The sequence below is a fragment of the Taeniopygia guttata genome, chromosome 4 (genome assembly GCF_048771995.1).
Source record: "Taeniopygia guttata chromosome 4, bTaeGut7.mat, whole genome shotgun sequence".
In the NCBI taxonomy this organism is placed as follows: domain Eukaryota; kingdom Metazoa; phylum Chordata; class Aves; order Passeriformes; family Estrildidae; genus Taeniopygia; species Taeniopygia guttata.
In genome coordinates, this window is record NC_133028.1 from 52,995,988 (window position 1) to 53,023,290 (window position 27,303).

General features: G+C 39.4%; 1 protein-coding gene across 1 annotated transcript in view; it reads right to left on the reverse strand.

Annotated features, from left to right (window-relative positions):
* CCSER1 (coiled-coil serine rich protein 1) overlaps nucleotides 1-27,097 on the reverse strand; it is a 617,316-nt gene extending 590,219 nt beyond the window's left edge. The window contains exon 1 of the mRNA XM_072928594.1: nucleotides 26,844-27,097. The gene's annotated coding sequence lies outside the window, so the exon portion shown is untranslated. The remainder of the gene's footprint in view (nucleotides 1-26,843) is intronic.
* Between the last annotated feature and the right edge of the window lie 206 nt (nucleotides 27,098-27,303).

The following is a 27,303-nucleotide window of genomic DNA, read 5'->3' on the forward strand; positions in this document are numbered from 1 at the left end:
GCCAGGCATCTGCTAAGAAATTATTTCAGATTTTTCTTTTTGAAAACAAACAAACAACAACAAAAAAAACCAAACAAAACAAAAACAAAAACACAACAAAAAAACCAAACTGAACACCAATGCAAGTCCCCCTTGAATTGAAAATTATAGAAAGTCAGAAACAGATTATGGTAAGCAGAGATGGGATTCCTTGAGGAAGTGAACTGCTGATCCTGATCCAACAAAGCACTTCACCAATGATTAACTTCAAGTACACAAAGTGATCCTACGCAGCTCTCAGCAAGCTACTAAAAAAATCTGTTTAACTGTCAGCTATAGAGAAAGCCTGACTGCTCACAATTATTCCTGCAGTTGAGTGCCAATTCCGCAGGTCAGTGATGGAGATCCAAAAGCAGTACTTCTGTACATTGTAATTGTTACCATTTTAATGTATTAGCAAGACAGATAACTCCACACACAGAGAAGTTTAACTCAAAGTCAGTCAACTGACTACTTTATGTAAACCTCCAAGCATATGGATAATACTTTAAAAAGTATCTCTGACTGTAACCCCTTCTCATTTGCAAAACATACAAAACTGAAATACACATGTCCCAGACAGCATTAAGACTATTTCTGCAGAGATAAAATCACACATTCATTACAAGTGACCAAGTTCTTTTTGTCCCCTGTTGTTGCAATAAGTATTTCCAAGCATGTACCACAATACCTTATTATCCCATCTTGAATGAGATGTTTGAAAGCATCTGGAGCTTATTACTTTCCAAAACAATATATAACACATTTTGATAGCACCATTTCATAGTAATTGCAATATTTGCTCATTATCACCAATCTTTTATGGAAAAGATTGTCCAAAATGTATGGGAATTGCACCAAATTTCAGGTGTTTTCCACCATGTAATGCAACTATTAATGAAGTTGGGTAGAGGAGTTCTACCGTACCTGACATGAGAGAGTATATAATGACTTTAGCTTCCTTAAGTTTCTTCTGTGAAGAACAGTGGGCTCCATAAAGGAACAAATCAAGGAAGTAATCCAATTTACATGTTCTGAATTGCTTTACAGAGAAGCCTCTCAATATCCACTGACTACAGAGGAAGAACAGACTTCTAATAGAAGAATCTCAGTTATGTGGCTGAAGTTAGAAGATGTGAATGCTTCTTCCCTTCAAAAATGCACATCCTGAAAATCAAAACACATTCTGAAATACAACTACTTACTGCTTGATTCGCAAAGCTGAAGACACATCCTGAAAACATGAATGCCTACATCACATCTCACTTTCCCTGAAGAAAAAACCAACTGGTGTTGCATCCCCACTAACATCAGTGCTAATGGGGCCTGTGGCAATTGCAGGTACACAATTCTGCTCTGTAACACTGTAATAACTCACAGGACCAGTTCACTCACTGGCTTGTAAGCCAAGACAGTAGCTGTCACATAAAACCCTGCCTCCTTCTCCAAGCAGGTAACCCAGGATAAATTTTATACTATCTACACTTACCTCTCACTAGCACCATGAGCATAAATGCCATTCTCACCTGTTCCTCACTTCACAGCAACCCAAACATGCAGCAGAGATAACAAGAAGCCTCCTCTTCTGCACAAATTTTCCATCTAAAGTTATTTGATTTTAGTTCAATAAAGCTAAAGCACCACCAGCAAGCTCACTGGCACTGCTGTCCTAGCTATCATCACGCTGTAATCAAGCACCACAGCCCCAGAGAGGTACAAGCTCAGAAACTATATTTACTGACACAGATTAGGAAGGGTTGTGCAGAAGATATTCACCTCCAGGAGGTTGTCCAACTAATGTCAAATTCTTTATTATCTACATGCAATGCTATTGAGATTACCTTAGAAATCTTACAAATATGGCCCACTATATTTTGTGGGTAGCAGAAAATACTCTGAAGTTTTCCTGACGTACATTAGAGGATTAAACCCAGAAAATTAACCTGTTTGGCCATATTAAGCTCAGCTGGCATTAAGCTAACCATCTGTTTTTAATCAACAGGAAAAAATTAAAATACAGTCTAAAATGCCAAAAAAAAAAATTTGCAAAAATGTAATGAAATAGAGTCCATTGCATAAAAGTTTGGAATTGTTGCCCACACAAAGTACTTCCAGTAAGGTTTTTAAAATGAAACATTGCTACTGCCAAAACATTTGAATTAACAACTTCAGAAATACAAGGAAATAGAATTCCTTGGTAGAAAATTGTAAGGTTTCCATTCCAGGGCTATTTCTGTGTAAACGACACACAATTAACTGCACACCGATTTTCAAGAAACAATTTCACTTGAATTTTTGGATTTTAAAGAAAAATTTAACAGCAGATACTTTAGGAGGAAAAGAAAAGGAGCTGGTGTAATCTTTTTTTTTTTTTTTACATGAAGCACAAGCTAACCAAGATTTTTCAAACCCACGTTCATACTGTAACTTGCATGTTGACTATGAGCTAGCAATTGAAGGAGTTTATGCCAGCTGTACCCATTTCAAGGAGCCAGTTTGTTTCTCCACAAGTGGCAATTCCTGTATGCTAAATTCACGTATCATATGAACCACTACAAGGCAGGCAGTCTTTCTTCCTGGCAATGAACTCTAAACAGCATTACAGGATTTACTGTTCAAATACTAGGCTGCTTCCAAATGAGGCAACCAGGCAGGCATTTTAACCTCTGGTCAGGTTAGAAGAGATGAAAACCTTTAGTCCATGCACCATCAATATAATTTCCAAGGGAAAATTTACATGGGAAGCTTAGTAGCCATCCTCTCCAAATTCTAAAACTGCTGATAGGCTTCTCCTGCACAAGTCTTCACCTAAGACACTGGATTTACTCTTCTTTATGCAAGAAGATTTGGCATAATCAAAGAGAATGTCATCACCTATTGCAATAATTAACAAAAGTTCTACTTAGTGTTTTACCATCATTAATACCATCGCTGCAATAGCAACACATGCTTAGAAGTTACACCTGTCCTTTGCTCTTTTCAAAGCTGCTCTATACCACTCTTTTGGTAGAGTAACTTCACTAGTCCTGGATAAGTCAGTTTCTCCCTTCCTGAGGAGGCAGAAGGAGCATGAAATACTCTTCAATTTTTAAAGCCTTTTTTTTAATCATTATTTCTAACTAGTTCTAACTAATTAAAGAGAATAAAAGTACAAATATTTATAGTATCAAAGGATTGTGTTTAGCAATGCAGCCACACTCGAAATCAAGCTTTCCTTGTGTCTCCTGTGCCTCTAATCTAAGCAATCAGATTTAAAAGGTCTCTGCAATTTCAAAGACTTAGGTAAAAATCCTTGCTGAAATGCTTATTTCTGTGCATTGTTACTGACATTTCACACTGGTACCAGACAAACTACATACTCTGAGAGATCAATCACAGCTATATAAGAAGTCATTTACTGTGTCATATAACAGACCGCTAGACCAATTTCAGAACATGAGAATTACAGTAACCACCAGCATGAAAAAGGAGTTAGATACTCAATTAGATGTGGGGATTGTTTTTTGCTCTGAAGCTTAAGGTTGAAAATGGGGGAGGGAATCCCTGTTACTGGCAAGCTCAAGGCATCTGCACATTCCCCAGCTCTTCTTTTTTTGTGACTAAAAGATCAAAACAAGGTAGATCGGGGGGGGAAACCCTAAGTCTCTCTGCAATCCTTTAACTAGGCTTCTATAAAATCAAACAAAACCTATGCATTTGTTTTTCACTTATCCATTAAATGTGCACAGCATTAAAGCTTATCTTATTCGCACACCAAGTCTCCTTGAAGTATCTGTTGATCGGGACAGTGAGTAATGTTAGGCAGGCCTCTAGCCCCAATGCACCAAATGATTAAGACAGATGTGCTGGCAAGCAATAGCCCACACATGTCAGGGTATTGTCTTCAATAAAGCATCTCAGCCTAGGCAGGTTCCAATTTTCTAGTTAAATATGCAAGGGGGGATAAAGTTCAACTCTAAATGACTTGAGACAGAATACAGTTGGGTTTTTTCGATTATAGTTTTCATTTGGTTTAGTAAAAAGCCCATATTTCAGTTTACTGCAAGGTCAGTAGACAGTAAACAATAATTCAACACTTCCAATATTCATTCATCACCCCATTAAATACAGAAATGTGGAAGAAAAAATGAAATATTAAAAAGGAAACAGACTTCCAGCAAAAGGTGAGGGGAAAATAGTAGCAATGTACATAAGAGGGAAACAGACTAGGAGAATAAATATTTTGCATGACCACACAGCTATATTTCAGGCCTACAGCTCCTCCCTAACTATTAAAGACCTAACTATAATGAAATCTTCTCTATGCCCAGACTGGTTATAAGAGTATAATACATTTCAGCAGATTCTCAGTTGCTAAAGCAGTGTGTTTTGGCATCAATTTATCTCCAAAGAACTTGGTGCCTTCTGCACAATATTCTTTCATAAAGTCCACATCAACAGAGAACATGTTTTAAACTTGCAGACAGTCCTGAATAAGCAGATACTAAGAAGCAGAAGGATTTTTACTCCCTGACTGTCAGGTGCAAGTACCCTGCCTCCTTCTCTCACATCACTGATTGACTGCCAATTTTATTTTAAAAGTATGACAAATCAACAAACAAAAAACATTGTACTCACTTTTAAGTTAAATGTTTATTCTGTGTTTCCTTGTGTGTACTTTTTCAGCAGTAAGCAAACAGATTAAAGCTGTTCAGCTCTGATTAGCTAATAGTCTCAGTATGGCAGTTCTGCACATCTTTTCGCAAAAGCTTACCAGATTCCCTCTATCAAGATATCCATCTGTACTGACATGGAGACAAAGAGTTCTTAATCCACTTGTAAATTCTCTACCTTATACAAAGCTGATCCTGTTCCTTTACCCTAAATAACATTTTGGGCATTAGTCAGGCAGAGCACTTTATCTCTCCGTGGCACTGCACCAACCCTCCTGTAGCATCTCTGCTATTCAAGCATCTTATTGGAATAGACAGTGATGCAACACTCACTGTATAAGCTGAGATCACTGAACTTCTAAGTCTACTATTTCTCTTCCCACAAAGGTGATTTGACTCTTAAGAGAGCAGTCTTGCACTGGTCTAAAGTGAGCAGAGAAGGGATGAAACCCCACAGGTCCCACTAGAATCAGCTTATAGAGCAAAGTGTGATAACCTTTATCTTTGCATGCCTAACTGCTAATGCTGTTACGCATTATTAAATTATCCAGCCCTGGTAGAATCCAACTCCAGTATTTAACTCACTGACCTCAAGCAGGCAGTGTGCAATGACATTTCCTGCTAGAAAACATCCCATGATTTAAATAGCAAAAATTGCTTGGGTATGCAGTGTTTATGCTCAATGCTTCCACAAGGAATGTCCCAATACAGATGCAAAAATCTGTATGCACCTATCTCATCATTAAGCTCTTAGTACCATCCAGATGGCTAGAAGAAACAGGCTGTTCTTATCACTCTTATTTTTCTACACTCATTTATATTTTTAGTATTTTACCATAATATCAACATCCTTGGTAAAGCCAAACATCTTTCAGTTCAATAGTTTCTAGTCTTTCTTCTACTGAACTAATTGGATAATCATCTATTTGGACATAAACATAGAATAACCCTATTGTCCTTGGCAGAGTTACTGCAGGCTCATAAGAGCCTAAATTTGAGACTAAATTTACATTATCAGTCCTCCCAAGACCTGAGGTGTCCCAAGCAGCCCCTGGTTGACCACTGATCAACAGCATCATACCTGCTTTGATACTGGAAATTGTAACATGATTTGTATATGCAATAGGCCAAGCCTGTGTTTTGAGATATCTGATACTCTACTTACATCCTGCGGTGTATATTTTTAGGCTGCAGAGATGTTTTAACTTTTGTTAAGCTTCTAGGGCTACTATCCACAACACTATTCCAATAATTTTCTAAAAAATAGTACAAACAAATCAGATCTGATATTCAGATAATTAAAATGCTTCGGGTTGCAAATAAGAGATTTCAGCATAAAGCATTTCTTTTAATTTCTCCTAGCTAATATGGAAATTCAACCTTCTTAATAAGCAGCAATTAGAACCTCACATTTAAAAAAACTTCACAATTCCTTCTCCAATCACAGGACTTAGCATTCTTGAAAGAACCTCCGCTGCCAAAAAAAAAAAAAAAAGAAAGAACACCCTTTGTTCCAAAGGTAAGTTTTTCAGTATAAGTAGTCAGAAAAAAAAGCAGAGTTATTTCTCTGAATTAAGAGACAACTAGAATTATAGGCTTATGTGCAACACTGAATTGCTTATATCCATATAAGCAATGCATGAATTTAGCAATACAAAGATCAACTTAAGAATTTTACCTCTTCTCAGATCAGATAAAACCTTCAGATAACATGTTAACCAAGTGTGACCAGACAGTGCAATAAGATACTAGAACAAAAGTAGAATTGCTGCCTTCTGAGGTGACAAACTGGGTATTTAATTATGCCTACTGAGACAAGTCTTTTTTTTAAAAATGTATTAGCTGCTTCAGCATTTTGCCAAAAAAAAAAAAAAAATCCTAACTATTAGGATGTACTATGGTACAGAAAGCTTTACACAAAAATGGAGAGGATCTAAAAAGAACTGGAGAGCATCATTAAGCAAAGAGGAGTACTAAAACTAAGATCTAAAAAGCAAAGTGTGCTTTTATCTACAACTAACTTGCGTAGGTATATGTTAACTTTCCAGCTGGTTACAACAAGGTGCCTCCAAAAAATATTCACCCATCCTTAAGTGCCCCTTGAAGTAAAAGCAAAACAGACCAACATTGAAGATAATCTGTGCTAATTATGGTGTTAGAGTCTAGCTGTCTTTTCAATTGAAAAAAAACAAAACACTGTCATTTAAAGGTAATCATTTTGCTGCACATAATTATCAAATCTGTAATTCCACAGGATTTTAGCACACTTTTAGGTACTTCACAGCACAGTGATTTATGTCCCCAGCTCTCAACTCTTGAGGGTAAAAAGAATTGCAGATACCTGGCCTACAGCTGTTGTAAATGCCAGAATTCAGAAGGAATCAAAAATTGTGTTCAATTCTGTGAAGAAGAAAATACTGATGACTGGAGTCTTTAATGCCATTTTTTGTTTGTCAGTACAATTTCCTGAATCTGCAGCGGACATTTCCCTTCATAAATCTAATACCAGATTAAAAAAAAAGTCTGATTAATTTGAATATTAATCTCCTGCTCTTAATTCATCTGAATTTCTTCATTCTTCCCTTTCCTACTCCATCTTTTAACTACAAGCGGGATCACTGGAAATGACATCCTGTTCTCCTTGGACAGGATGGGGGCACGATGCACCAAAAAAAGGACACTCAAACCTGCAAGACACAGTCCAGGCAACTAACACCGAAGAATCAGCAGGAATACAGGGCACACATCATAATCACATCTCACCAAAGACGGGGAAGCACGACACTAAAGGCATGTCTGTAATTGGCAGCTGGTGGTGAGGAGACTGTAGCAGCAGCAGTCCTGGTTTTGATGTATCAGTGAAAAAAGAGCACAGGAAAGAAGCATTTCGGTGCTTCTCAAGTGCTCAGGAGGAACACAGGTTCATGAGTTTGGTAACAAAACTGGGATTAAAACAGATTTGCGCTACCTCCCCTACTGCCAAAACGCAACAAAGCTGACTGCCGTAATGGGTGTGGACTAAAACAATAGTTTTGGCTGTTGCTAATCAGTTCACTTACTTGGCCACTCAGTTAACTTACTATTAAGTAATAGATTAATTGCTAATTAATCTATTTAGAAAATGAAATAGCAATTAATTTCTACACAAGTTCTCAGGTGTATGTACTCACTATCTTACTGTGAATGCAATTCAACACGCATGGATATTGGCTTTTCCTTTTCCCTGACTTAAGCGTGGGATGTGAAATATATTGCATTTCCTAACTCCTGTAATCTTACTCATTTTTCCATAATTCAAAGCACTTCTGTTTACCATATCAAGACAACTTTATTCATTCACTTTAAGAGAAGCTATTTGCCAGAAGTCCAATATACTATTTCTAATTCCATCTTCTCTGACCTTTAATTTTTTTAAACCTCTCCAGAACAGGGAAATGCCAACTTCATTAGAGTCCTCGAGATCACTATTTGGAAATCACCATGCAAATGCTAATCAACAGTAGTTTGAGGCACACTATGAAAATATAGCAGCACTTTTTTCCAGTGAAAATCTTAATGGGCCTAAAATTATATATGAGGCAAGACTTCATGGTATATTCTCAGAGGAGAGATCCATTAAGAAATATACAGGGTGGACCCCTCCGGGTAAGAGTTACCAAGAGGGTAGGACAATGAAAGGCGGCACCTTTGACAATCATCTTTACAACAGGAAATAATGAGGTGTAGCAAGACACACTGCTCTGCTGGCCTGGCTGTCCCCAACCACTCCCACCCACATGTCTGTACAGTTCAGCTTTTCCAGCCCAGAAAAGCAATAATTAATATTTGTAAAGTGCTTCTGGAAAAGTCAAGCACTGTGTAAGCACTAAAAAGTTATTGCTACAGAAAGGAGATGGGAATATATGCTCTTTTTTTAATAAAGCATTGTTTATTCTTATAGCAGAACAGGTATTTGTTCTTAAGTTTTAAGCCACCTTTAATTAAACCACAGTTCACAGAGAAAAGTAAATTTAAAAAAAACAAATCTATTTCTAAAATCACTACTGCAGAAATCCTGACAAAAACATTTATTCAAACTGAACATACAATTTTCACCATGCAGTAATAAATACCTTTATCACAGAAATCATGCATGCAAAAGGATTGAAGCTTATGTAAATATGTACATTCTGAACAGCAAATATGCACAAACACAGTGTGAGTTACATTTGTGCAGAATTTTTTCCTGATAAAAAGAGAAGGGAAGCAATGCTCACTGTCAGCTATCCATTTGACACTGCCTTTTCTCTGAAAGCCTCTGCAGGTATCCAGCTGAACTGGTTAATTCCAAAGAGCCACAACTGTCCAGCTGTGATGTGGCAAAGGAAACAGCATTCATAGTCAGCAGTTGTACTGTCATCCCCTAAAGACAGTATCAAGCTCCTAGCACACAACCTGTTCATGTACACCCAAAATATCTCTTCCCTTTAGGCCAAATTTCTCCATTTCCTCCTCACAGGCCCTTTAATGCTGTCCTCCTCTAGCTGTATCACTCACTGTCCACACTTTTCCATAAGGGCGCATTTCCATTTCCCTCACAGGCACCACCAATGTCCTGAGAATTCCCCTTTTGCTATAACCTGAGCTATGGTATTGAAGATGATGTTCCAAACCAGTCCCAGAATTTATCCTAAGCCACAGCTGACTGAACAGAAACAGGGACAGTCCTTGGAGCAGGGGAAGCCCACAAAAATCCCTCCATCACCAAAACAATTACAAGCAGCCCCTCAACCAGAAACCAGCACTCCCACTACAGTCTCTTGCTATGACACGGCATAACAGCAGTTCTAGCTGAGGCACAAATGGCAGCCTTTAAACACACCCTTTACTTACAATATCCTAAATATCTCAAGCTCAGCTTTGCCACAGATGCTGTGTATTTTCTGGTTACATCTTTGTTATTTCATGAGCATAGATTAAATATTAAATAATATATTAATAAATAAATAAATGGATGGCGCTTTACACTTCGAGTCATTAAAACGTTGAATTTCTCTCTATGTCATTAGCTGTATATGTCTGCTGAGTCTTTAATTGTGTTTTGAAGAACAAGAAATCACAGACATGGAAACCACATGAGAGAAATGGCCTCAATCCAACATGAAACCATGTATAATCCTAAACTACATAACTAAGTAGTAGTTTAATGATAGCTTGTCTAATTATATCTTACAACACTTACTCCGCAATAGTATAGGATAAAATCAGCTCTCACATACATATTCACACACAAACACGCAATACCTATATAAAGAAAGCATTATGTCTTTGCTTATACACAAGAACATCAGAAGTCCATAGTCTGCCAACAAACGTACCATGTGTCCTCCATACACTTCATCCCATGAAATGCTTCCATGACAAGCTTCTGAAATATCCAGCTGCAGCAAAGTTACGGACAACATACAGTATTCCTCAAGTACCTACATACTTTTTCAGGTTTGTATCAATGTTTGACTATAACTCTCAGCACAAAAATTTATTTTGAAGTATGAAGAAATAAAAAATATCACATGCTAAATTCCTAAAAATACAGTGCATCATGGAGGAAGTAAATGAGAGAGATCTGGTTAAATTAGGATGTCTATATGGGACAGCTCAGATAAAAGACTGGTAATGCATTTTACCTTTCACACACTTCCATTTTCTGTGTGTTCAAATTTACAGGTACCATATTTAGATATCCACTAGAGTCCAAGAAAATATCACTATGGTCACATGTTCATAGTAGTTTCAAGATATGTACTGACTGTATGAAGTTTCTTCTAAAACTCCAGGTCAGCACTGAACCCGTACAGAAACACAGATTTGATACACTAAGATACAGCAAAGTATAAATATTTCCCTCTTTAATCTCCAGATGATAATGGGAGTTCATTAAACAGATGCCACCCATCTTTCATTTCAGTTAGCTGAAAGAACCAATTAGAGGCACATTTTCATAATGAAAATGTGAATTTAATGTGAAGCTTTGTCTAACAACAGGCGTGTACAGCAAAGCCTAAGCAAAGCTAAGCCATAGTCTCCAAGGGCTCCTCCCAGCACAGAATGCTAATGTGGGACAGGGACTGACTGCATCCATCTACAGATGTAAAAGGCAAAAACCCAGCAGATAACATGGAGAGAAGCTGCATGAGAGAGAAGTCATGAGTAGGAGAGAAACACAAGTTTTTGGTTAGAAAAATCCATAATCACTCAGTTTCTGAGTTAGAAAGATGCCTGATCTTTTCCAGTATTCTCAGCAAGGCAAGGCTTTTAAGTGTACTCACACCAAGGGCATTGCAAGCTGCTAGAAAAAGAAAACCCACTTGTGCCAGCAGGAGAAGCCACCAGGAGCACTGGCCAGCCACGGGACCATCCAGAGGACAGCCAGTGGGCTGCACCAGGCACAGGAGACACTTCCATCTGGCCTGTCACCGCAGGAGACACAGAACAGCTGCTCGGGGATCGCACACGCAGGGCTGAACATCTCCTCTCGAGCACAGTCTAGCACACAGCATAGGTGCCACTTTCACAGTGGTCTGGGGGATGACATTTGCTGCCAAGGATGGAGGAAAGCACTTTTCAGGTCCTGGATCCCTCTTTACCCCAAAAATATGAGCCACCCTATCCCTTAGGCCACATCAAAGTAAGTTCCTCCAAACAGATTTTAAGCCAAATTGAACTCGCTCTATTAGGCTTATAGAAAACAGCCTTCTATGAGAAAATGAGCTGTATCCATATTTATTTTTATAAGTCCCATGGAAACCAATTAAATTAATTAACCTCTCTCCATCATCTTTTCTATTAAGTCTGTGTAAGAACATGAAGATGGAAGGGGCTGGATCATTTCCCTATTCTAAGCTGTAAAAAAAAAAAAAAAAAATTAACAGAGATTAATCAGCACATACAGCAACAACTCCTTCCATTTTAAAATATTTTTAACAGAAAATACCTGGGCTCTCCTAAAATAATTACTTTTTTAATCCACCCATCACAGAGTTTTGAAATAAAACTTACCATATGATTGTGTGCATCCCAGGAATAATTCTACCATTCTCAGGTTTTAGGGATGGAATAACCAAGATGAGCAGGTTCCTAACTCCTTCCTATATAATGTCTACACAAATTAGTTCCTTCAGATTCAGATTCCAGATTTTATAGAAGCACTTTTTGTACTTACAACTACTATACACCATTCTATTACAAGAGCCTTCCTCTCACCTGCACTTGCACTTCCACATTTGTATTCATCAAGTTCTTTTTCTTTCCTGTTAAGTAAAACAAGCAGATCTTTTTTAACCCCTCGGGGTAAAACATTTTCTGATTTTTGAATAAGCTTCCCTCATTTTCTTTAAATCCTCCATGAAAGGACATCCTATTTTTCTACGTAAGACACCAAACTGACTAGTTCCAGCAAGCTTCACTAACAAAATATACAGCACAAAAAACATCTCCTTTATTTCTGCTCAGTAGCCCCCAATGCAGAGACACACTGTAACCCCATCCCCTGTATGACAATGGGATTGGTGACCCACTACTTCAGCGAGTCACTGTTTTTCTAATGTAGTTTAAGAGTGACCTAAATCTTTGCTTCCTATTCATTCAATGTTTCATTTAGCTTATTAAAATGAACCCTGAACAAGTGAGTTCATCTTATTATGCAGCACAGATCACTCTGAAATTGAATTCCTCTTATTATGTATACATTAACAACCTTTTTGTTCACCTAGAATCTCAAAGTTTACAAAATAACTTTTGAAAATAAGTGATGCTAGTCATGATCATGGTGCTTTTCACACCTTTATTAAAGGGTCAAACTGTGACACACACTATATAAGAAACTAAGGGAGGTCAGATGTAAAACACAAATACCTCTAGAGAGAGAATTTTTTTCTTCCTGTGAATAGAGTTTAGAGTCTAAAACACCATTAGCTATGAGAAATCTTATGTTAATCTGAAGTCATGTTACAGAATCTGAAATTAATTCAGCTGCCAAGAAATTGCTGCCATCATTAGATACGTAGAAAACAAGATCTCTCTCCCTTGTTTAGCCACATGGGACAGTGGATTATCAAAGTTCAAAAAACAAAAAATATCAGCAGCATTCCCTGAGCTCATAGAATAAGATTGTCAGCTCATCCAATTTGCATTACCTTGGGCACTGCAGACATAGCCAGCTCTCGCAGAGACTTCCAGTTCTACATTTCTACAGTTTTAATCACTTTTGAGGGTGTGTTGTGAAGGCAGAACTTGGATCTGGTACAGCCATTCCTATGATGCAGCCAGGCCACACACCCATCTCATGCACATGCAAAGTCTTATCCTGAGGAAGAATGTAAGATACCAACCTCCCCCAAAATATTCTCCTTCCATTTTCATGCCAGAATTTCTACATACATGGTAGCACTCATTGGACTGAAGCGATCAACTTGTCCTGCATTCCCCTTAGAACACACATGCTTTTACCTATCAACACATGTGAAGATTCAAGTTTACACACCCACTGCATGAAGAGCATGTTAAATTCTTTTTTTTTTTTTAAGCTGGCTACAGCTACTTTCATTTATCGCAGCCAGTGACAAACAATAAACAAAATTAAAGTATTTTGAGCATAAAAAATTTTCACACCACAACTGATCTAGAGAGTGTATACATTGTGGAGGCAAAAACCTTTAAAACTTGATCACTATTTCATCATGTTTTCTAAGAGCACTCTTTCCTCCCATCAAGTTGTGTGAATAACTCCAATTAAGCCCAGTCTTTTCTCTGAAAGTCACAACTTTATTATAATGGATTTCAAACATAAAATTAAAATCTTTTAGGTCTCCATGCCTAACTGTACCCAAGCAGTAACATCAACAATTTCTTATCTTGAACTAATACTTCATTTCATTATAGCCTGAGGGGTAGAAGTAACAGCATACCTGAAACATCTATCATGAACCAAAAAGATTAGAAAGAAAAATCCAAAGATTTCCGCAGGAATTGCAGAAATGGTGCTTTAAATACATTTTAAATATTTAAAATATTTTGCTGAATTATTCATTGAATGTTTAAAAATAAAGGGATTAGCTCTCAAATTTGGTCTCTGTATATTATTTTCTTCTCCATCACTTGCCTGATCTGTACTTTCTAGGGAAAAGTCCTGAAAACCCACTAGCAGCCTGAATTACTTTTGGATTTAGGGAGGCCTTAACCCAGCTTTTCAGTAATGTTAGTGTTTTCTCAAAAGCCAGAGTGGTTGTAACTAGCTTTAATAACACTGTGTTTGTTACACTCAGTACATTAACAAAATATGATTTAGATGAAGTATTTCAGCATGAACAACATTGTTGTAAATAGTGCACCCTCCTCAGCTCTCCCAAAGACATCATTCTGCTCCTCCACACAGTCACAAGTAATCCTATTATTTTCAACTACACTGACTCATGCACACCTGAGAGCAGGCTAGGAGCTGCAGGAAAGCTCTTGTCCTGCTAGAAGTACATGCTGTATCTAACCCCTCTTTCTGTGCTTTCAAATCTAGGCAGCTCTCCCCAAGAGACAGAAACAGTCAAGTGCCAGATGAGGACAAAGGAGTCTGATCCAGAGTGCACCCAAAGGGTACAGTTATTTATTTACATGGCAGAAAACTGGAGATGCACTCAGCTAACAAGGGTAGGCAGTGCAAAACCATTCCACAAGAACTAAAATCCCAAGCATGAGGAGCAGGAAAGCACACCATTCCCCTTGTTAGAACAGACCCACAAGATCTCCTCCCTGTGATAACTCCATTGCAAGCTGTTGTGAAGAGGTACACAATAAGAAGAAGGTCTCAAATCCAAAGCTGTTAGGTTAAACAGCTGAAGCATAGGATATGAGGATCTGCATTGTCCTGGTCCCACATGCTTCTCCATTTGAACAGAGTCCAAAAGAGAGACAGAAGGTAAAAACAGCCTAAGAGGCTGCTAGCCTCACATAGGGAGCCTCTCACAATACATCCTTACTGTGAACAAAGGGTAAGCACCAGGACAGATGGCAGAAACTTTTAAAGCCTACCAGTGGCTTTTTTCTCCTTTGTAATCAGATGTAGCTGTAGAGATGAGCACAACACAGTAAGCAGTTTGAAGATTACACTGAAATTCAGCTCTGCATGTATCTACTTCTAGGCAAATAAACAAATACAAAATATATTCTGTTTCATCTCCAGCCAGGTTACTATTTCAGTTTCCATCAAACCTGACCTCCTCAGCAAATGCCACTCCACTAGCAATCCCTCAGGGCATTACAGGGACAAAGTGAGGCATGCAGACACTTTAATGTAGTGTTGAGGAATACACTTGGTGCAGGTAACTCAGCTTGCAACCTGCAGGTTGAGCTCTGCATGGAACAAGAGGCTGTGAACTGCCAACCCTTGGTTTAACAAGAGCATGAACATGGGTGACACCAGCCAGATGTTGTAGATGAGAGGGTGACAGGAGCTGAAGATTCAGGGAGCAAAAATAATTCCTGAAATAATTTTACCTGTACATATCCCAGTGACTAGTGTCTTTCCCCTAATACCATGAACATATGCAGACTATTACTCTGTTCACTTATATAGACTTCACTAAGAACATACTTTGAGATAGGATTGTAGGACAGGGAATAAAGAGAATCACATTTTGCTCATAATAGCTTTTGACTTGGGAATCCAGAAGACATCGACACAGCATATTCTGGTTAATTTACTTTGATATGTGAAGATTAACTCCAGGGAAATAAAAATAATACATTCAAGGATTCTTTCTACAACCCCTGTAATTGTTTCTATTGTCACAGATTCATTAAATCCCTCTGGTAAACCCCTAAGTATTACAAGCTGCTGTATTCAAGATAATAAAGTAGCCCATGAAATAACTTTCCTCAATAACCATCATTCATAATAGATAAATTACAAACGGTCTTTTTAACACACACATTCAGTAACCAGAGCTCAACTGAAGGACAACCAGCACTGACTGAAGCACAACTAACAGGATCAAAGGCAAAATTACCACAGTTCCAAAGGAAGAATCTCAGCTTAAAAAAGGATGGCTCACCCTTGAGTCACTTTGCTGTACTCTGCATACCAGTTTATCTCAGCTAAAATTGTCATTCCCATAAACAGGTGCATTTTTTGCACACAAGCTCAGCAAACGTTTTTTACTGGAATGCAGCAACACCTGCCTGACAGAACAAACCAAGCTCATTTTATATCCAAACATGACTTGAATAATCACAGTACTGCCCTGCCCAAACTGTTTTCCAAAATAAACACATGAGGAGGGGTTTGATGTTGTTACTGTGCCAAACACTTACACAGAATCACTATTTTTCATAGTCACTCTCTTCAACATTTTTTCTTTATATTCTTCACCATAATTTGTGCTCAGGTACGGTTCAGAAAAATAATATGCTTTCCAAATCTTAGCATTAAGACTAAAGTACTGAAATCTAACATTCCATTAAGTTTCTCTTGACACAAAGACTCCCTTTCTTTATTTCTAAGCTCATTTTCTACTAGAGCAACAAACCACTCAAAACGCTTCAGTAGGAATGCACTCTATTTGAATACAAATATTTTGATTTGGCATTCACAGCTAATTGCTAAGTGTTTTCCCCCTGCACAGAAAAGCAGATGCCTCTGAAGTTTTCTCCTACTTCCTTATGTTTAACAAACCTTCTCAAACCTGAGTTACCAGAGAGAAGCTGAATGGCAACAGAGCATACATAAATTACTGGTTTCCCACCTTCACCTGAGCATTTGTAACTGGGATCTTTCCTCATTTATTACACTATGGCCAGCCAGCCCAATACACACTTAAATAAGTAGGTACAGTTTCAGTCTGTTCTTTCAAGCACTCAGGTTAGTTCAAAGCAAAACCAATTCAACTGTGCCTTCTTCACAGCAGGGCTTGTTTGGGCTTTCCATTATTTTCTGACACCACAGAACAAACAGAAGTCTGGCCTTCTTTGCTTCTGCAATAGATGTGCTGAGTGTCAATGTGAACAGACCAATTAAAAAACACAATATGTGGTATCCTTCCAGTCAAAAGCTGAATCAACTAGAAGGTTCAGGGCTGCAATATGCTTGCTTGAGGACTTCAGGTAAATAATAAAAAAAAGAGAAGCACATCTTCAGGTGTTGTAAATGGATACAACAGAAGGGCTTAAACAAATCAATTCTCATCAAGCAGGCGTCAGTCCAACACCTCAAATAAGTGCTACACCCCACACTTGGAAAAAAGTTTATATAAAATAACCCAGGGGAAGGGAGGAAGAGTATTAAGAAAAAAAAAAAATGGCCCAAACAAACAACAACTTAAGAAAGGCACTCAGGTTTCTTTTCCCTCATATGCCATTATGAATGCCAGACCTAACAAGGCCTATTTACCTACAGATTTGCATGTGTGGTTGTTTCATTTCAATGTCTGAGAAGCTACCAGCAGCTGGAACACATACAAGAGACTCCTCTCCTAGGCGGACTCTTTGATACTGATCATAAAATACAGCCTTTCTCTCAGCCAGAGAATTTACATGAGTGTCTTTCCTCCAATTTCTCAAAACTTAGTAAAACTTTAATTTTGAAGACTTCCAATCTTTTGTCAAACATCTCTGAAAGCAACCAAGAAGTTCAAAACGTCTGGTGCAGTTTGTGCAGTAGGATCCTTGGGTGGTGGGATAAACAAGTATTGTTTCCATAGAAAATCAGGGTAAGTTGTTTTCTCAGTAATGTACTTTAATTTTTTTGTCCATGCAGCATGATTTACCAAAGGTTTGCAAGCTTCATTTTTAACTTACTAGGACAGAAAACCAGTTTCAAGAGAAACAGAAGAGAACCAACAACATACCAAGAAAAGGGGGCTAGAGGCATTGTAGATCAAAAGCTATTGCATTTTCTGCCTACTCCATCCTTATTTCACTACCATCAGCAGCCACTGCTCAGCCTAATAAATAGAAACAGGAGCTACAAGCAATACCTGCACTGAGCTCCACTGAAGGAAGCTGTAACAGTTGCTGAGGATTTAAACCTACAAGTGTACATTTGACAACAGCTTTAAATTCCTTTCTTATTTATTATGAAATGTTCTGTAGATTTCATATAGTTACTGTTTTTATTATCTAAATTAGAAAGAAATAGTGGTTTCTAAAAACCTACTAATAAAAAACTAGGCAACAAAAAAAGTTTAAACTCCCTTTTTTTTTTGTAACTGAAGGGGGTGGGCATCTTCACTGTTCTTCCTAACCTTCCAAAAATCCTTCACTTGAAACAGTTTATTTTCTCATAGTTCCTCACCTACAGCTCTTATGCCTCTCTCAAGCTGCTCTGTGTCATGTCAAGTCTTTATTTTAACTATACAAACTCTTCATGACAAGGATTTAGTCTATATTTAGAAAATGCTGCAGAAGATATAGTGCTGCGTAAGTGTTTTATGGTTTCTCTGGTGTTCAGCTTCAGCATTTTGGAAGTCACATGCATTGTCCTATGCAAACTATAAGAATTACTAGTGTGATTCAGGAATTACTTCTTTTATACATGCATTTTCCCCTCACAACAATTTTCAAAGCATAGAGAGTCACAATGAAATATTTATAATGCAAGATGTCAATAAAATTCAAATGAAACCTAAGAAAATAGACAAAAACCTAAAATTTTCACACCCTTTTCCAGCAGTAACTTCTTGCTCACCTTCTTCAATAGATAGTATCATAATAAGGTCCTTTCAAATCAAGGCTACAAATAATGTGTGTATTACAATATAGAGCTTTGAGAAGCATCTTGTCCACAACAAAATAAACTACTTAGCACCAGGACAAGTAGTAATTTTTTTTGCTTTTGTTATTTTCTGCCTAGCCCTGCCCCCTACTTGCATATCTCAGAGTAGATTTCTGTTTCAATTTTACTGTTTCTAAAGCAATTAATGAAAGAAATCCTTTTTCTTTCTAAACCATTCACTACTCCATATAAAAACAGCATAGCTTTCAACTGAAACCACCACTGCTGACCTTCTTTCACTGAAAACATATTTATTTCATATATACACACAAACGTGTATGCAGTGCTTACCCTAGAAAACTTACCCTCACAGTGTCTTGGGAATATATTATGCACCCCTGTAATCAACTCACAGGATGGGTTAGCTAAAAACTTCATTCAAGTCATATTAACATGCTAGTCTTCTTCACCTGCTAATAGCCTGAAATTGAAACTATTATAGGTAAAAATTATACATGTCTCTTGAAAAAGAAGATTCAGATGCATAAGTTGTTAGGCCTTCAGCTAAGCCATTTGAGGTGGTTATTTGCATGGTCTTAGCTCATGCCAAATACCAAATGAAAAGAGCTAACTAACAAAACTAACTATTAAAAATTGACACAAGTGCTGCAGAGCTGCAGACCTGACAGTGTAAAACAGTCTTGTAGCTCCTGGTTCTAATTTCTGCCTGTTATAAACTCAATCTGTAATAAAAGCTATCATTAACAGACAATTATATATTGCTCCCTTATTAAGGGCCATGAGCAAGTACTAAAGACTAGTGTGAAATTTGCTGAGATGCTGCCACAGACAGACACCAAAGCTGTAATTGACCAAGATCAGGATGTTGAGATCAGGATTTAAAGACAATAAAGATTACCTTGCAGCTCATGTGACTAATCCCTAAATTTCTCCTAACACCCGTTTTGTGGTTGAGTAAAGTAAAGGCAGAGAGCTGGGAGAACAGAACTGCTGATTTTTTCCTTCATTCCCTACCACCTCTCCTCTGTGACTTTTTCTTCCCCATGTCCCAGACTTTGCTAGCTATAAAATTAGCAGGTAAAAAGAAGCCATTTGTGGTGTTAGCTCTTATTACCTGACAAACTAATTTCTTCATATTTCTATTACTTCCTCCTCATCTACGCCATATGCATGTTTTTCACAACTCTCCAGCCAATACTATTTTGAAACAGTTTTCTAAATCTTATAGTCTTCCTTCTACTTTCCCATAATTCATCTATTTCTGAAATGTTTAAATTTAGCTGATCATTTTAACTACCCTGGTCTTTTGTCTCTGCTCCAGCTGGACTTCATAAAAACTCTTGAATGCCTCGTCTTGTCCCCTTGCATAATCACCACTAGTATAGAATAGGTACCTACAGGTAAAAAGCAGTTTATTTTCAGACACTGAACTTAGTCACATCTATTGTATTTGCAGTCTTAAGTGTTATAATAAATCCTATTATTTTGGACTTACTTATTATAAGAAACATTCTTATAACCTAATTTTTAGAAGTCTTAAGAATTTAATGATGTAACAAAAACCATCAAAAGAGTACAAGCTCAGTAACTTTTGAAAATCAGTCCTTGAAAAAAATAAATGTTGTACAAAGCAAACAGACATACAGCAAAATATTATTTAAGAGTATAATCAAGTCCTCATTAAAACCAGTAGCAGTTTTGCCACTGGACTATGGGGCCAACATTTCTCCCTGAGCTCATATTGAAAAAAATGGGTTCAAAACCATAACAAATTAGGATGCCCGAATGCCCTACTCACAGTGTAACCTCTGTACTAACTAGCTACAAAACTCTACATAATTCTAAATTTAAATTCATGTACAACAAAACCATTTTGTTTTGCTGTTCACAGAGATGGCAGAGTCTGCTATCACCTTCCTCATACCACATCTACTTTTACATAGGGAAACAGCAAAAGCAGAAGAGAATAGGAGATCCCTTACATAGCTTTCCCAACCCAGGATCCCTGGCAGTTCATTAACCTTTTACAGAAAAAATCTACTGGAATCTTCAAAGGCTGCCTCTGGGAGACCTGCACAAGGTGTGCCTTCACTTGCTGGGTGGGTTTTTTTCCAAAATAGCCAAGGAGTCATGCAACAAGGAAAGGGTCTGGAACATAAACCCTATGAGGAGAGGTTGAGAGTTCTACAGGCTGGAGAAAATGAGTCTCAAGGGTGGTCTTATCACTCTCCACAACTACCTTAAATGAGGCTGTGGCTGAGGCACCCCAAGGCTATGGATCAGCATCTTCTCCCAGGCAACTGTCAGCAGGACAAAGGGAGACAGCCTGAAGCTGCACCAAGGGAAGTTCAGACTGGATAGTAGGAAAAAGTTCTTCACTGGAAGAATGGTTAAGCATTGGAACAGTCTGCCCAGGAAAGTGGTGGAGTCACAGCCCCTGAAGTATTAAAAAAATGAGACACAGCACTTTATGATACAATTTAGTGGGCATATTGGTATTTGATAAAAGGCTGGACTTGATCTTGCAGGTAATTTCCAACCTTAATGATCTTATGATTCTATTAAACCACAATGTTTGTGCTTCCACATGCAAATTGAACCTAATATATGTAAAGTGACATCAACTTGGACATGCCATTTCCTGCAGATGCTGGGTGGCCCAACTTAAAACATACTCGGTTTAAGAATCAAGAAATATTAAAAGCTTAACATGTCACTTCAAGCACAATTGATACCTTACACTCACAGCTGAAGGCATGATCTGCACTCAGGGTATTTGAGAGGTCTCAATGAATGTGTAAGAATGTATATCATCTTGCAGCATCCCTTTACTGGAAATAAATATGGAGAAAGACACATCATTTTCCCTATTGCCATTTTCCCCCACTCACCTCCCTTCAGCAAAATCAAGAGAAAAAAAAATATTAATATATTATTGCAGAATTAGCTTTCCAAGGCAGTTTATTAATATTTCTGAATACTCCAAATGAAATTAGCTTCTTAGCATTTTCTTCCTTCCAATATACACACTGTATTCTTATTTAAAGCTTCTGTGTTAACAATGAAATAAATATTCTTGCACAGAATAAAGTAATAAGTGTGGTGACAGCTAATAAAAAAAAAAAATGAAAGGCAATCTATTCTTGGCAGGACTGTTACTCCATTTCCATTGCTTCTGTGCCATAACATGTTCAGTTGGTCATCAAGAATCTAGCCAGCATATTTTAAAGCATAAAACCTGACAAAACAGTTACCAAGGCTCCTATTCAAATCATCAGCAATTCTGCCACTGGCCAAAACTTCAAGAATAGATGATAAAACTTTGCTCCTCCCCTCTATCCTCGCCAGTCATTTAGTAAAAAAATGAAGACAAAACACTTTAAATTAATAAATAAATGAGGCAGGATAGTTCCGAAATACAGCCCCACAAATTGGCACTGCACTAAACTAAAGCTAGAAGACACTGTAGTATTTGAAATTAGTACTTAGCACACAGAATAAAATACGAAGCACAAACTGCTGGTGCATTTGGATACTGGCAGAGGAGGCAGAGACTGCCACTGCCACCTGAGCACAGCATACCTCTCTGACCACATTTTGGAGGTACTGGGTGACTCCACCTTTCTTGCAGTGTGAGATTTGGCTGGCACAGCACACAGTGATATTTTAACATCATTGTGAGGTGATATCAAACAGATGTCATTGCTTCTTAGGTAAATTACAAGGTTTGGACTATGCCACAAGCAAGACATGGATGAGAAACCTGTTGAATACCTCTGTACCCGTACCCAAATTTAAATCCCACTGTCCTATACAAAACCAGTACAACACTTACAGCTGTTATTTTCTTATTAAAATGTTTAAAGAGATCACATAAAGATGGCACATCAAACTAGGATCAGTAAAGGGGCCCAAAAACAAGCATGAAATAAGCAAAAAATGTCACAGCTGGATATGCCCTGGAACCAAACAATATATTCTGAGAAGCAATGATTTGCACTACTGAAATTTATAAAGGAGTGTTTTTAAAAGCTTTGTACCAGTCTGACACAACTGATTCTTTGGAAAACAGCTGTGATCCTCAGAAGCATTACTGACTGAGCCAGATCTCAAATTCCTGATATGCTAGAGCATTATAAAAAATTAAGTGGTATTTCCTTAAATAATGTAAAAGCATCATTACATTCTACAAGTACAGAACTGCTTTCTCTCAAACTTAACAATAAGAAAAACATCCAGGAAAAGCTCTTCTGCCTGGACTGAAAAGAAATCACCTGATCGTAATTAGTCTTTATTGATAAAATGCTGCATAACTTTACACACAATCCTCTAACTGGATCTGTAACAAGTTTCCCCACATATGCCAAGTTATCAAACAAACTATATAAATGCAGTTAATCCATTAAGACTGTGGGACTTGGGATGCATATTCCAATTCAACTTTCTTTATCATAAATCAGCTGTATGACTTCCACACATCACTGCTTCAATGTCCCAAGCATGAGGAAAAGAACTACACATCCATACCTCACCACTCATGTGGGCCTTCATGACAATAATCAGGGCAAAAATATAACACCATGTATAGGCAACAAAATGTTTGGATACAAAACCATCATCACTAAGATCTGGTAATCCCTCTCAACAGTGGTTTTTTTTCATTTTTAGGTTTCAGTTTTTGTGCACAATTACAAAACACATACAACACGACTTCAGTGCACATTTAATAAAAATCTTGCTTCTTCCACATCTACTTTTACTTACTGCCTGCAGCTTCCTTTCCCTTACTATAAAAAAACTATCCTCTATAGGACAGTCACATTTCAGGTAAAGGCAGCAGACTCCATAGAAAGCATTATTACTACTATATTATTATTAGCATTTCACTGCCGTACAATAGACAGATGATACTACAGCCTTCAGTCATGGAATGAGTTTGTATTAACTAACTGACACACCCCACTATGTAGTGCAGTGAGAACAAGTCAAGAAGCAGCAAGTAAAAGTAACCACATATTTAACTAGCAAACAGCTATAGCGGTTTAATACTGATGCCTGTAAAATACACAGCTGCATCTTCCATACTCTTAAAGTTACAGGCCCTTGCTAAAGCACAGGAATACAGATCCTTACCAGCACAAATGACAATATGCATTTTAGGTACTTGCAAGTTCTGTTATTTTACATGCTGTCTCACACAGCCAGTACACTGAGTAGCTGAAGTCTAATACAAAAGCATATTTACTTTTTCAAGGTAACCCAGTTTACTGTCACTACAGAAAACTGCCAAATAAAGACAATATTGAGAGAAAAACCTGAACAACCTGCAGTCGTTTTTCAGGAAACAAACCCAGCCTCCATTTGCCATTATTTACACGTGTATTTCCTTTTGTTTCCCTCCCTCCCAACAGATGATGAGCCCCCCCTCCCCCCCCCCCAATTGCAGCAAAACTGTTCTCAAGGGGAAGACCTGAGGCACTGAATCTTACAACAGAGTAACTTCTTAGAAGAAGATAGACAATGTAGCTCAGTTCCTCACCACAAGAAGCTGGTAGCTATTTAATCTAAGTGTTCATAGGGCTCCTTTTCCACTGATATGTTCATTGACACATTAATGTTATTTCATGTTGTGCTTCAGTAGGATCAATCAACCTCAGAAAAACCACAGTGCAACATTCACTTCTTCCCTTGCCTTAATGGAGGGTAAATAAACAGCCTCCATTTATTAGGAGGCCTCAAATTACAGTGAAAAAATCCAATTAAACACTACAAAAGTATAATGGTTCTAGAATATGGAGATAGATTTATGATTTTTAAAAACTATCATAGAATTTAATTGTACAAAATGCTTTTCTCAGTAACTTACTTTTATCTCTGTAATTCCCAACATCATAAAAAACATACAGTGGCCATTATTCTTTCTAGTACTCCAGATGGGCTAATCCAATAAAGCCATAGTATCTTCCACGAACTTTCATGGAAGAGTGGCAATTTTTCCCAATGGAGCAACTTCTCTACATCTCTCAGTTTATTAAACACTTGGGCAAAAAAAAGCTCCAAAACACTGCCAAATCTAACTTCTTCAATGTCAACTTCAAAGGCTCATGTGACATCACATTTGAATCAAAAAGGAGAGATCCATAGCTTACACAGCACAAGAGATCTTGCTCTCACACAACCACATGCACAGACGTGATGATACAAGGTGTTTTTTCAGCATCTTCTGTGACTAACAAACTTAAAAACCAAGCATTAACTCATGTAAGTCAGACATGGCAAATGCCCTATGTGCTGTTCCAGGTTATCCTTCTGGTACAGCTCCCCATACATCTGCTCCCCCACTCAGGCCTGCACCAAGCTCTCCAGAAGGCAGGCCTCAATCAAGCTACCAGCTACTCCAAGAAGTCCTGGCAAGGATTAGAGCCAGGGTTACAAAACTTCACCCTGTGTGCTGACTGAACTAATTTCCCTCACCAAACTATGGCAGAAAGCTGCTGCACTTAGATTAACTTCCCCAGTTTGGCTTGGAAGGAAACTAACTACAGGGACCACTGCACTCCAGACACAAAGAGGTAAAGGAATCTCAGTTGGCAGAAAATACCCCTGGCTTCTGTCTCACTTTCAGCAGACCCTGGATAGTTGTGTATTATTACCTTCTCCTGAGACAGTGCTGCCTATTTATGGGATATTGCTCTCTGGGATGCAAGAGATGAATAATGTCTCAGTTGTCATCATGATGTCTCTTAAGAGGACTTTCCAAGACTAGTTCTTCCTCTGAGTTATTCCAGGTCTGAGTCAGACCTTCCCATTTACATTTCCAAGAAAACATTCTTGAAGTATTTTTTAGCGTTTCTGTAATAATTCCCTTTCTTACAGGAGCCTTAAAAATCAGAGCTAAAAGAAGCTACTGCAGAGATGATCACTAATGCCAAAAAGAACCCAAAATGAACTACTACTACTTCCAGCTAAATAAATGCAAACGTTACCATCCATATACCAACTACATTTATAGTATAGGAACACATACAACAAAGAGTTGTAAAGAAGACAAGAACCCTCCTGAATGATTAGGTAGAATGTCTTTGCTATCTGAGCTTTTTCAGTTCATTAATATTTCACTTTTATATATTCCTCAGCTGCTTTCACAACATGTTCCTTTCTCTCCTTCTTAAGTATAAGCAAGGATAATTGTTTGAAGTAACTAGCAGACCTTGCCTCACAACCCCACCTCTGTGCCCCCTGAGATTTTAACGCTTCAAGTACAATATATGCTAGATAGAAAAACACATCTGGCATAAAAAGGGATAAGAGAATACTCCAAGTCTCCTTTCTAGTTACATTCAGCTATAAAGGTGTGCAATAAGAAAAGAAAGCATACTGCAGTTTGTCTATGCCAAGACACTTACTGCTGTCTGTCCCAGAGGAGAAACAGAGCTGGGAGGGAAGGGGAATCTCTTCTCTGTGGAAAAACAAAATAACCCCGTTCTTTTGCAAGACAAGTTGCAGCAATATATCCCTTCCTTGCCAAAAGTCAAAGACAACCTCTTTAGCTAGAAGGAGCAAAACAAAAACTGTCTAGAGGAAATAAAGGATTTTCATGAACCTCTTGCATATAAGCGCTACCATCACCATCTGCTCCACTTTTTCAGCTTGCCATGCGATTTTGGAAAGCACATGCAGCATCCTCCATCTCCTGCCTCTAAATCCATGGCAAAGGTCACACATGACCGCCAGTGGACGGGCCCTACCCATACCCATTTCTGATACCACTTCTTGTCGTTTTCACTGGTTAATTGTAGATTGCTTAACACACGCTCACACTGAGGGAAAGGCGGGGAAACGGAAAGAAGAAAAGCCAAAAACATAAACAAAAAAAGGATGGGATTTCTTCCCCGTCACCTGCAGCAGCGCGGTCGGAGCGACGGCCAGCGGGTCAGCGGGCAGCGGCTGCCCGCGCCGTGCCCCCCGCAGGCGGGGCCCGACGAGCGCCGCGATGCCCCCAGGCCACCCCGGCGGCACCGCGGCCCCGCCGGCGCTGCCCCTTGCCCCGGGCGACACCTGCGGCCGCCCCGCCACAAAGCCGCCGGTGCCGCTGTCCCCGCGCCGCCCGCCCGCCCTCGCAAAGCCCCGGCGCTGCCGGAGCGCGGCTGCCGGGGATCAGCGCGGAGCTGCGGCAGCGGCAGCCCCGCTCCTCCGCCGCCCCCACCGCCGCAGCCGCGGGTCGGCGCAGGGCGCCCGGCGGCCGCCGCCCCGCGGGCGGGGAAGGAGAGGCCAAGGCAGGGGGGCCGCCCGCGCCCCGGGGCGACACCCGCCGGATCACCTCGGCACCTGCCCAGCGGGGCCCCCGCACCCCGCGGCGCCCCGCGGCCCGGCCCGGCTCTGCCCACCGATGCCGCCCGGGAGGGACGCGTTACCTGGCCGGGCTCCTCCAGCGCTCGCCGCTTGCCGGCGGGGACTGGGACCCTCCTGGCAGCGCGGCGCGGCACCGCCCCCGCCCCGCTGGGTCGCCGGTCCGCTGCGTCGCCCCGGCGCGGGGAGAATAATCCGTGCGGAGCGGCGGTGCCCCGGTCTGTCACTGTCAGTTCGTCCGCTCGCCCGTCATGTTGCGGCCGGTGTGTGTGTGTCTGTGTGCGTGTGCGCGGCGGGAGGGGAGGAGGGAGGCGGCAGGAGAGGAGGGAAGGAGGGAGGGATGCGGGGGCGGGCCGGGGCGGCGCTTCGCGCGTGTGCCGGTGCGGGGCGCGTGTTCCCGCGGCGCGGAGCGGGGCTGCCCCGCACTCTGTGTGTCTGTGAGCGTCTCTGGCTGTCTCTGTATATGTGTGTGTGTGTGTGTGTGTGCCAGGGATGATCAGCGCGTCCTGTGTGCGGGTGGGCTGG